General features: G+C 37.7%; 1 protein-coding gene across 1 annotated transcript in view; it reads right to left on the reverse strand.

Annotated features, from left to right (window-relative positions):
• The window catches only part of LOC5564630 (hexosaminidase D), a 56318-nt gene extending 45777 nt beyond the window's left edge, over window positions 1-10541 (reverse strand). The window contains exons 1-2 of the mRNA XM_021851893.1: window positions 10268-10541; window positions 9213-9432 (exon numbers count right to left, since the gene is read on the reverse strand). The gene's annotated coding sequence lies outside the window, so the exon portion shown is untranslated. The remainder of the gene's footprint in view (window positions 1-9212; window positions 9433-10267) is intronic.
• Window positions 10542-12047: the final 1506 nt, after the last annotated feature.

Genomic DNA, 12047 nt, shown 5'->3' on the forward strand with positions numbered 1-12047 from the left:
TCAAAGTATTATTCCAGTTTTATTTGAAAATTGTGTACTTACGGCATCGAAACATACAATTCCAATACAATGTCCGGATTCAAAAACAATGGGCTCCAATTCCGGACAGCCTTTTCTTACTATTTTAAACTATATATACAGCATATTTTTTTAAAGTGGTGTCACTAAACTTTTAAACTATAACTTTGTGTATTATTATGTTACAATCACTACTGCTGCGACGATTGCCTCCATCTAAGCGCCCCTCGAACGCATATATACCATCCATGCGAATGAGTGGGGGAAATGTCAAGAGGGGGAATGAGAATTGAAAAAAATACCTTCTCATTGTTGATTGATCGATGTGAATGCAAAATAGTTTATTAAGTGAATTATAATTTATATATTATTACTATATGCTTATTAAAACTGAATAATTACAGATAGCGACCTGAATTACCCTATATTAAATTTAAAAATTTGAATTTGTTTGCCTAGTAAGAGACCAAATGTAAGTAATAAAATACTATACGATTATCTCTAACCAATAAATTTATACCTTTGAGCTGATCTCATCGGGGACATTGATGAGTTTGTTGAACAGAGCTCCGAAAGGACAATACGTCGTAATAACTACAAAAACAGCTATTTTTTCATTCAATATAGTTGTATAAATGTTGTCAATTCAGCATTTTATTGGTAAACTAGTGGTCCCGGCAAACTTCGTCTTGCCATCAAGTAGGCTGTTGCAAAATGTCATGTAATCCCCCATACAAAATGACACCTGAGTCTTCTCCCGTTTTCCCGATTATTCCGGAGACTTTCCCAAACTTTTTCCTTGCACGAACAAGTCGCATCCCTTGTCGAGTGCAACAGTGAAAAACTTACCTCAATCGGTTGATCCGTTCTCAAGTTATTTCGTGACATACAAACACCACTCCATTTTTATTTATACAGATATTATCAGAGTGTCCGGATATTGGTACCGTCCGAATTTTGATTCACTACGGTACACCGCGAATGAAAGCTCCTGATTTTTCTTACAAAACTTCATATTTAGTTGTTTGACCTAGTTTGGTTGACAAAAATATAAGTCGATTTGAAAAAAAAATCTAATTTTATTAAAAAAAAATATAACAGATTTTTTTATCAATTTGAAATTTTGTTCTAATCCAAATACCATGTTCATATTGAAGTTCATATAACGTTAATTAAACATGCCAAATTTCATGCAAATTCGTGCATTTTTACTATCGCTAATATATCACTTTAATTGATTTTGTATGTTTTTATATATTAAATCATTAGTGGTTATTTTGTACCACTTCTCCCTAATATAAAAATCTGAAATTTTGCGGAATATATTCTTTTATATAGGAAAAAAACTCCTGTAAATTTCAGCTCGATCGGAGAACATCAATACAACCTCTCTAGACAAGGCAGTTGCGGTACTCGCAAAATGGCTCAAGTTCAAACACTAACCCGAAAAAAAAAAAATTTTTTTCGAAAATTTTTGAAACGGTATATCTGGATTACACCTCCAAGAAGGATTACCACCGCTAGCTTTCGCCAACGGGTCCAACGAAAAATCGAAGGCACGGGTCCAAACAAGAATCGTAAAGGGATCAATAGTAGAAAATAGTACTGAAAAGTACTGTTTAAGTAGCACTGAAAAGTACCGTTTTTAATTTTAGCACTGAAAAGTACTGTTTATGTAGCACTGAAAAGTACTGTTTTATTGCTTTTGGTAGTTTTTAAGAAAACTTCCAAGAGCAGAGAGAATTCGTGTACGCACAGCACGAAGGTACGATGCGCACTGCACGGTGCAGTATTGACAAACACCTATGAATTTATAATTTATAAGCAAGAATTTGAACATGGTATAAACCTGAAAGTTTGTGAGGATGCTTGAGATATATCCCCAAACCATATTTCATCACCAAAACTCGTACCAATTAGCTCATATGGTTGAAATAATTAAATTTCTGTTAGATATCATTCAAATCCTTAGGAAATTCCATACATTTAGGCGTTTTCCGCGTAATTCTTGAAATTAAACTATTCGTTTTTTGTATAAATATTGCATTGTTAAGAATTTGACAAGCATATTCGGATTCAGCATGTAGAGTTGTTTTGAAAACTAACAATAATGGCATTGACAAGTGATCAATTTCAGCCCGAAATGAGATCCTCTGATTTTTTATTTTTGAGATATTTGTTAACACTAAAATGACATTTGTTAGAAAATTTCGGAACATAAGTCGTTGAGGCTCACCTTTGTACTTGTTTTCCTGCATTTAGTGGTTTGGAATTGTTAACATTATAGAAAACAGACTAGAAAAACTGTGAAAAATGATCAATTTCACCCGAAATTACGGTACCGTAAAACGGGGTAACTTTGATAGTTTTTACGAAGAAAACTTGAATATTTATGCAAGCTGTATCAAAGAATTTCAATTCATATTTTTAAAACAAGTACTGGTATCCTTACTATCGATTCCAGTTGATAGAAAGATTTATTTTTAATGGATATATAATTTTTCATATAATCGAAAGTCGGTTTTCTGTTTTGGGGTAACTTTGAAAATGGAGCATCACTCGAACAAAATTGAGTGAATTACAGAACATTTGTAGGGCGTTGTATATCTTTAGGCGTTTAACGCTATATGGAATTTTGTGACTTAGATTACAAAAATGGTCCCAGTTTGTAAAAATAGTGTTCGCTAAAAGTTTTGAGACCGAATTCGAGTTCTACTATAACAAAGCTATCAAGTATAAGTGACGAATTCATTATGACTTCATCAAATAGTGATCGTAGAACAGATTGTTTGAGAGCATTTCAAAATTGCTAAAATCTCATAAATTTTCCATATATGCATAGAAATCCTCAAATGTACTTGATTCCAACGGAAATAGCTTCAACATGAAGTGTCATACTAATACTCTTTACTTTTGCATTCGTTTTGCTTAACAGATTAGCAGGAACTTTGTTATTTCGTTTAGTATGTTGAGAGTCTCGCATTATCAAAGTTACCCGCATTATCAAAGTTACCCCGTTTTACGGTACGTGAAGAACCTTAACGCAGAAGAGTTCACCGAAGAATATCTGCGAGCAGTAACAGCAATCATTGATAAGCACTACGTCGACGACTATTAAGACAGTTTCGAGATGATTTCAGAGGCGGTGAGTGTTGTGAATGAGGTAAAATTTGTATAATCTAAAAGTGGCTTTACTCTTCGTCGATTTCTGTCCAATGAACACGCAGTTTTGCAAGGCATAAGAGAACTAATAGAATCGGAATCGAAGAACTTGGACAAAACGGGAAGTTGCCAGAGTAGTCACGAGTCTGTTTGGCCCACTCGGGCCAAACACCCGATCGATAGAAGCAATACAAACTTAACAATCATATCCGATAAGTCAACGTTTCTGCTGGACGGACGCTAGCACTGTTCTAGCATGAGTTCGTTCTACTGCTCATCGTCGATATCACAAATTCGTCACCGTTAAATAGGGGTAATTTTGTCATCCACGCAACAGTCAGTATGGTTTTGGGTACCATCGAAAACTAACGTAGCTGATTTGGCCACTAAATGGAACAACGGACCACAGGAATTGGTTTAACGGACCTTTCTTCTTATACAATCCTGAAGAACATTGGCCCAGACAGCAGAAAACACCATTACTGATGAAGAACTTCGGCCCGTACACTTAAGCTTAGCACACTTCTCTTCAAGCATGGTGTTCGAAAGATTTAACCAGTGGTCCAAATTGCTACGCGTGGCTGCGTATGTTCTTCGTTGGATTGACAACCTCAAAAGGCGTAGAAACGGGGAAAATCTGGAACTTGGCATCCTTACCAGCAATGAACTACGTCGAGCAGAAGAAGCATTGCTGAAAACGGCTCAGTGTGAGTCTTATGCAGATGAAATCGCCTTCCATCAGGACCACCTGAGCGACGTCATCCGACGGCAAATCCAGTGTAATCTACAAAAAGTTACCATATATCGACGATTTAGGAATACTGCGAAGCCGTGGTCGAATCGGTGCGGCCCTATACGCATCCATGGACGCAAAATTTCCTATCATACTCTCTAAGCAACATGTTATCACGTTCCTAATCGTTGGTTGGTATCATCGTCGTCTCCGTCACGCAAACCGTGAAACTATATTTAACGCAATACGTCAATGATTCGAAATATCTGCACTACGGCGGCTGCTGGAGAAAGTAGAACGGGTATGTACGATTTGTCGCATTGCGAAAGCTACACCAGAATCGCCGGTGAAGAGGCACCTTCCAGAGATGCGTCTGACAGCGTTCATTCAGCCGTTCACTTATACCGGACTGGATTACTTTGGTTCGCTGCTTGTGAAGATGGGCAGAAGTAACGTAGTAACAACGTGAAGCGTTGGGTGGCTGTGTTCACTTGCCTTACCATCAGAGCGGTGCACATAGAGATTGTACACTCGCTAAGCACTAAGGACTGTTCATTTAAGAAAGTGGACACCTAAATATTAGCATTTTGGTGTAAAAATTCCATAAAAACAAATAAAATTTTGTTTCAGTGTGATCTCAAGTGTTTATTTTGACAGCAGACAAAAGTTGACATAAAAAAATTATAAATTCTAAACAATGGGTCGAATTGACATGGCGACTCTCAATTTTTTTCTGCACAAATGGTGTACAGAAAAACTGCCGTTCCGAGATTTGGCTCAAATCGCGAAGTGTCCAAATTGAATTTTTTCAACGCTGTGGCCAAAACAGATATTCCTGACGACGTACGATACATCCCAACAGAAAAATTTGGGAAAAATGATTTGGTATGGCAAGCAATTTGCTCCTGCGGTATGAAAGTACTACATATTTCACGACGGGTTCAATCAACGGCGAAAATTACAGCACTGAATGCATTAAAAAATGGCTTCTGCCCATCTACTGAAAGCATACCATGCCTCCATTGTTTTTGCCAGACCTAGCATAGGCTCACTATGCTTCAGCTACTTTGGAGATGCTCTAGAAGGAATAAGTCGAATTTGTAGAAAATGATCGAATCCATCAAATTGCTCAGAATTACGCCACATTGAAACATATTGGGCAATAATCAAACGGCATCTTAAGAAGGATGGAAGAGAAGCAAGCTCCATCGATTTTTTCAAGAAAATGTGGTCAGCAGTTCAAAAAGCAGTTCGAAAAGTTCCGAAAAAAGTTGTGCAGAATTTTATGGAAGGTATCAAAAGAAAAGTAAGAGCATTCTCCAGCAATGCTCAATAAATGTTCAAATTTATGTGAATTTGATCGAAATTACGTTGATTTCCATGTATTTTAGGTAAACTCATGAATTTGTTCGAAAATAAACAGTTTACTGTAGAAAACACGTGCATCATGGCAGTTCAACGATTCGTGGCACACAGAGGTCATCCAAGAGAGTTTTGGTCTGATAATGTCACATGCTTTCTAGATACAAGCAATGAACTAAAAGAGCACAACAGATCCATGGCATCCACCTCTAGATGTACGTGGAAATTTATTCTCTCTTCTGCTCCTCATATCACAGCTAAAAAAATGTTGTAAATTTAAGTCTATTTTCATGCACATATTTGGAGCATCAAAATAAACCTAAATTTCAACGACCAATCCATTATTTTTCAATCAAATTCACTTTAAATTTACAGAATCATGTAATATTCAACCATTTTGAGTTGAAAATTGAATGTATATTCGTTTAACTTTACATGATGTTGTAACAACTCACGAATTTGATTTGATTTTACAGTAGACTTCAGTTTACATCACATTGAAAATTAAATATTTTTTTCTGTGTGGGAGGGGCCTGGGAAAGACTAGTGCTTTCGATGAAGGTGGGGTTTCGGGTCATTTGGCTGAATGTCGTTTGGCCGAACGTCATTTGGCCGAAAGGGTTATTTAACCGAATGCCGTTTGGCCTAAATTGCAAACAATAGTGAACTACACTTTGCATGCATTTGTAATTCATTCTGAAGAACAGTTTATTCTTAAAGAAGGATAGATCATCAATGATGTACAGCTCTTTAGTATTAGTTTAAGAAACATTAAATGCTGAAAGAAGAACATCCTTAATGTAAGCGATTATTCTCTGCTAACGGTAATAGCTACCAGCAGAGATTTTCGCATTGCATTTGTAGTGAGCTTTTGACAGGTACTAAAACATTTTACAATTTATTCGTCCTTCTTTAGCATCGGTTTGCTTCAAAGCTACGAATCGTACTAAGTAAATAAATTCATAGTTCTAGCAACCAGGAGTTTTGACTTCTGCTTTTCACTAGGGAGAAACAGTGAGCCAATTTGACGTAAGTGTTTATCGAGTCGTTTGATTTACTGATATACACAAGCAACGGTGCAGAGTTAATCTTGGATGAGAATAACATCTCACCTAAGTTAACCGTTGTGCTAAAAATATGTTTTTAATAAGACTCTCTATGAGAATATTATAAGCCATGATTTCAATGAACAAAATATTCATCTATGAAAGAACAGCCTATGACAAAAAGAAGGAAAATTATCTAATAAAAACTTAAATAAGCGTATAAAAATTTGACAAGCGTGCAAAATTATTTTATCAGTATAACAAAAACGAACTGTTGATGATTTAAAATAGGTAAAAATCCCATTTAAATATAAGCTCATTTATTGCAACTAGTTATGGAACCAGCCATAATCTTCTTCAGTGTGCATAATTCAGTGCCTCTATTTATACATGGTCAATAACGGCGCCGGCCACGTCCTTGCAGTCAGGTGGGATTGAGGGAAGGAATGTTAGTGTGTAACCTTTGCTATTTGAAGACCGTGTTTTCCTCTGCATCTCCACAAAGGCTACTGAGAGGGATGGTTGTTAATGGGGAGGATCGTTGGGTCACAGGATTCACTTTGATAAGCGATTAGACCATGATAAACGATTATTTGTGAGTTATAAACATGCTTAGGAATATAATATTTTCAATTGACATGGAAAATTTCCAAATAGGAGTAAATAATGTCGTTTTTTGAAGTGACGAACCATTCAAAGTTTGTTGAACAAATAGCTAAAAGCAGCATTCCTACAGCTGTTAGGACGAAAGCATGTGTAACAATATTTTACTCGAATTGAAAAAATAAATCGATTGGCTGGACCATCACATAATATTCTTATGCCGACAATTACAGTGGTGAACCATTCAAAGTGTTTTGAATAAAATGAACGTTTTACAAGTCTACACTTCTAGCACAGACAAGCAGACCGAACCATTCAATGCTTTTTATTTATAAAAATAAAGGTAAAAGGCAAGCGATTTTATATGAAAATATAAAACAAAAAAAAAATGAATTAGAGTTCATGCCGACACTTACAGTGATGAATCATTCATATTTTGTTGGATAATCATATTTATGTCCCACCGTTGTAACGATTAAATGTGCGGTCATATATATTTTATAGATTAAAAAGAAATGCATGAAACGAGCTCACCAATTGATCCTTCATCCTTGATTGAGCAGCCACAATTTTCAGTTTTATTTGAAGCATACATACTAACTGAGAAACGTGGATATTTTTTCGCAAACGATTGGTCTTGATTCCGTCGCTCACCCTGCAAGAGAATGCCATGGAATCGGAAGACCACACTCCACTCCACCCTTTGTTTTCGTTTTTTTTTTTTTTCGAAAAACACGAACCGGTCAAAATTGATCCGTCGCTCGGCCTCAAAAGAGCATGCAACAGATTCAACGGATCAAACACTACTCTTTATACCCTAGCACACGGTTAGTAACCCAGAAACGAACAAACTATCAGCTTAGAGTCTTGACGCGAGTTCGCCTTTCCGTCCTCAAATAGCGACAAACACGTTCGGCCACATCATAAAAATCAACAAATTATTTGCTGATCCACACAGGGCCACACTAATGAATCCTACTCATCAGCGCAATTTGATTTTTTTTTGCTACTCGAAAAAACTTAATATGGCGAAATGCATCTAACTAATTACTTCTCAAAATTGAAATTTGAAGTTATATTTGAAGCCTTTCCCCATACAAAATGAATCGAGAAAACTTCTGCTGATCAACTGTGGGCAAGAGCAAAGCAAGTAATCCATTAAAATTGAATATGTACAAACTAATTTTGTAACGTTCACTGGATCCATATTATTCGGAGTGGGAAGTCGCTGAAATTCAATACCACTTCCAGATTTAGAACACCAAATTTGTAAGCAATTGAATTTGAGTTATCCAAATGAGTTTAATAAAAATCTTATTCGTAGCTAGAAGCACACTAACATAAAAACAATGTTTGCTCAACGGAGTTGGTGACATAATCCAAGATGCGACTGGAAGATAGTCGACCCAAACTTCGTAGCATTAACAGCACACTTAAATCTTTAATTGACATAGGGGAACTTACGTATTCTCGGCAGCTTAAGCCGATGCCGTGCTTCTTTTGTAATTTTCTTGGACATCAGCAGACAAATTCCGTGTTTGTCTATTTACATTTATGCGTTGCTCAATCCTCTATCGATTCACACCGACAGACTTGTCAAAATGCTTTTGGAAACGTTTTTAGAACGCTGCGAACATCCCTTGTCAGTGTGACTATTGTCGGCAGCCTCAATCTCTTCGGCAACTTTCCCATAACAACTGCTGGTGAATCTCTTCGGCAGTTCCAAATCAGTCGCATTTTGAGGCGTGCTCATTTGAATTGATGACATCTCCGGCGATATCGTTTGTTCAGTCTCGGAAATCTCGCCAGCGGGAAGCGGGCAGAACAAAGATTCATCTCAATGTTTCCACTGATGTGTTTTGATTGAAAAATACTGTATATTTGGTGTTTGAAATTTGGTTGCCGATAATAGTCGAATGGTGCCGAAGCCGTAAGTCTCCCTATCTTGGAAATCCAAGATTATTATATGGATTCAAAAATTCTACATTCTTCTAATATGACATCATTTCACTTTATGCAAGAAATGAACTGTGTTGAAAGAATTAGAAATGAGCGTCCAAATAAAATGATTTAGCTTCGAGGCCTTCCGACCACTGTACTATGGAACGTGCCAGAAATCACCGACGTCCCTGAACAGATGCCACCGTCATAATAGTGAATATCGATTGAATTTTACTCCACCTGAAGTGCCACCTACTAATTCCGTGCAAACACATCCCTCCATCCTCACCAACGTAGGTAGTATGAGCACGTCGAGCATGTTGTGAAAGGACGTGTTAATGACTCACCTGCAAGTCAGCCGTTAATTTGCTGACTTTTGCCATTACACCAGATTTGTTTCCGATCATTGGCCTGGGGTGTAGAATCCTATCCGTTATCCCGGTTCGATAGGTTCCGGGGTGATTGGCGAACAAATTGTACGTTTTTCGCCCGTTTGGTCACGGCTATCGACTCGGACACTGAACTGTCTGGCGTGAGACCAACTGAAGATAGTTTGAAGTGATTGGACTGAAAGTTAGAATACGTTTGATTTCTTTCCGTTATGAGACGGTGCACTGCACACATTTTTACGAGGTTAAGGGACAAATTGTCGGAAGACAAAAGGTCGAAAGGGCAAAATGTCGAAAGTAGTAATTTTAAATCACGATTTAGGATTGTTTTCCAGACTATTTTTTTCCACATCGTGTTTGAGTCAATATACTACACTCTGCGAAATAAAAATAGCAGCACCCTGCTTTTCTGCAGTTTTACAAAAACTTTTGAAATTATCCTTCTGATGTTCATTGTACAATGAGCGAGCATGAAAGGACCATGTACATTTCAGCATAGTTTCGAAGATAAAAATATGTAGTACCACTCGAGTTTCATTTCAAGAATTTAACTGAATTTGATACAATTCATCAAATATTATGCATGTCTGTATGCTTTAGTCTTGTTCGACTTTTCAAAAATCACATGGAGCGCAATCAAGCCAAATGTAACAGATATATAAAATGTCTTTATCCACTCATTAACAGAAAACCAAAACTTTGTCTTGAGATCAACCTTTTGATCTTCAAACAAATTTTTAGGCCAGCCATGTGGTATGCAATATGGACTAGCTGTTGTAATACCAGGAAGAAAGCTCTGCAGAGGATTCGAAATTGGTGAGTGATGGAGTGCTTTTTTAATTTCGCAGGTTTCATGAGTAATGTTTTGCAAATATTGAGTCTTTTATTCTTTCGGTGAAAATTATTCTTCCACGAAATTTTCGTTTTCTTTCCGTTCTCTTATCCCGACGTTTAGCCCTTTCGACGTATTGGCATTCAACGTTTTGTCACCCAACCTTTCACGAGAAACCGACCCATCTTTCCAAGTCACAAAACTGAATCACGTAGCTGGCTTGACCCGTACTCAGCACCGAATGGAATCTTCGCAACTGAAGCCCCCTCCTAGAAGTGAACAGCACCGGAACGGCTCGGTTGACAAAGTGCTCTGGTTGATCGTTGTCACTGACGGTATTGACCGGTTCATTGGTTTGATTCGTCATAGTCTTTGTTTCACTAATTGATCGGATAACTGCTTAATTTTTCACACTTAGATATCCTGCTCAGGCCCGTCACGAACAACTGACAGGCAGTTACTGACAAACCGTCGACTCACTCTGCCAAAAGGTTCGTGTGTGAGGACTACAGCGTGTTTCTGTGCCATGACCCACCGCCATTTACAAAGCGATCAAAGGTACATAATTGCTGTAGCCGGTGCCCAGTGCTCTGCCAAGTGTACCGAGTTTTATGAATGAAAGCGAGGTCAAGGTAAAGCAACTTTTAGTGGCTTCACATTCAGTTGGAGATTGGATTCTTATACGTAATGGCTGTTCCTTATATCATTATCCTTGAACTTTTGTTTTTCAATTAAAAATAATTCAGTAAGTGGGATCCAAACGTCCACAATTAGAATTTCACCCTAGTGAAGAAATTTGTTTACGGGGTGTCATAAATTGCCACCCCATTCCATTAGCACTCTGGAGGTAACCTACATCGCATACCACAGCGGAATGGAGGTGCATGGTACTTCACCACCACCATTAGTTCTAAGCAGTGGGAACGCTTGAGTATTTGTGGCCGTCTGCGAAAGTGAACGCGCCTAAATGTAGGCCATCCTGGTGTAAGTGTGTTAAAACGCTTAAATATATGATAACGCTTACATTGTACGCTAATGTATGTGCGACGAAGCTGGTTCGTTTGAAATACGAAAAAGAAATGCAGCGTTATGTGCTCTGTAATAACGCATCAATAATTTAGAGAGACTTCATTAAATAATCAACCTTAGGGGTCATGCACAAATTATGTCACGCTCCGAGGGGGTTGGGGGGGAAGGGGTCAAGCCAAGCGTGACAAGCCTTACAAAATTTTCGGAGAACCCATACAAAAAGTATGACAAAGGGGTGAGGGGAGGTGGTCGAAAAAGTTGAAATTTAGCGTGACATAATTTGTGTACCATCCTTTATATAAATTGTATATACTTTCTCGTGTCATTTCACGTGAAATACCTATGTCCATGGCAGAGAATGGCAATAGTAGTAGGCGTGAGTTTTAGCAATCAGTTCGATACTTTAGACAAATTTTCCAAACTCAAAAATCTCTAGCCCAGACTCTTGTTTTTCAAGAGAGGAAACAAAGGGTTAGATCTTGCAAATCGCAAACAAAGGAGACTGTCGAGTTTTGCCGGAAACTTTTCAAGATCGCGATCTTCGTCTCAAACATCTTGAAGAGAAGAAGCACATTTTTTTTACTTATGACGACAAAACTGAACGTTTGTTCAAAGTCGTCTTTCAAGGTCTCTCCAGTAGCTATAAGTCACCTGAAGAGATGGAAAATGGAATAAATGGTTTACTTGGATTTTCCCCAGTCCAAGTAATCATTATGAAAAAGAGAACCCAATCTGGTATTCTTCGGGAAGGGCTTTCTCAAGAACAGAGCCGTAGCGTGGCCTCATGGCGCCCTTGGCAAACCGTCATTTGAGCGCCCCTTATTCAAAGCTCTTTTATGTAGTTTAACGTCAAATTCTAGAAAATTGTCAAGGACTCTTCGAAGTTTTCTGTTAGAATTGTTCATCGCAATTCAAGAAAAAAGTGTCATGGT

This window comes from Aedes aegypti, chromosome 3, assembly GCF_002204515.2.
Source record: "Aedes aegypti strain LVP_AGWG chromosome 3, AaegL5.0 Primary Assembly, whole genome shotgun sequence".
NCBI classification, from domain to species: Eukaryota; Metazoa; Arthropoda; class Insecta; order Diptera; family Culicidae; genus Aedes; species Aedes aegypti.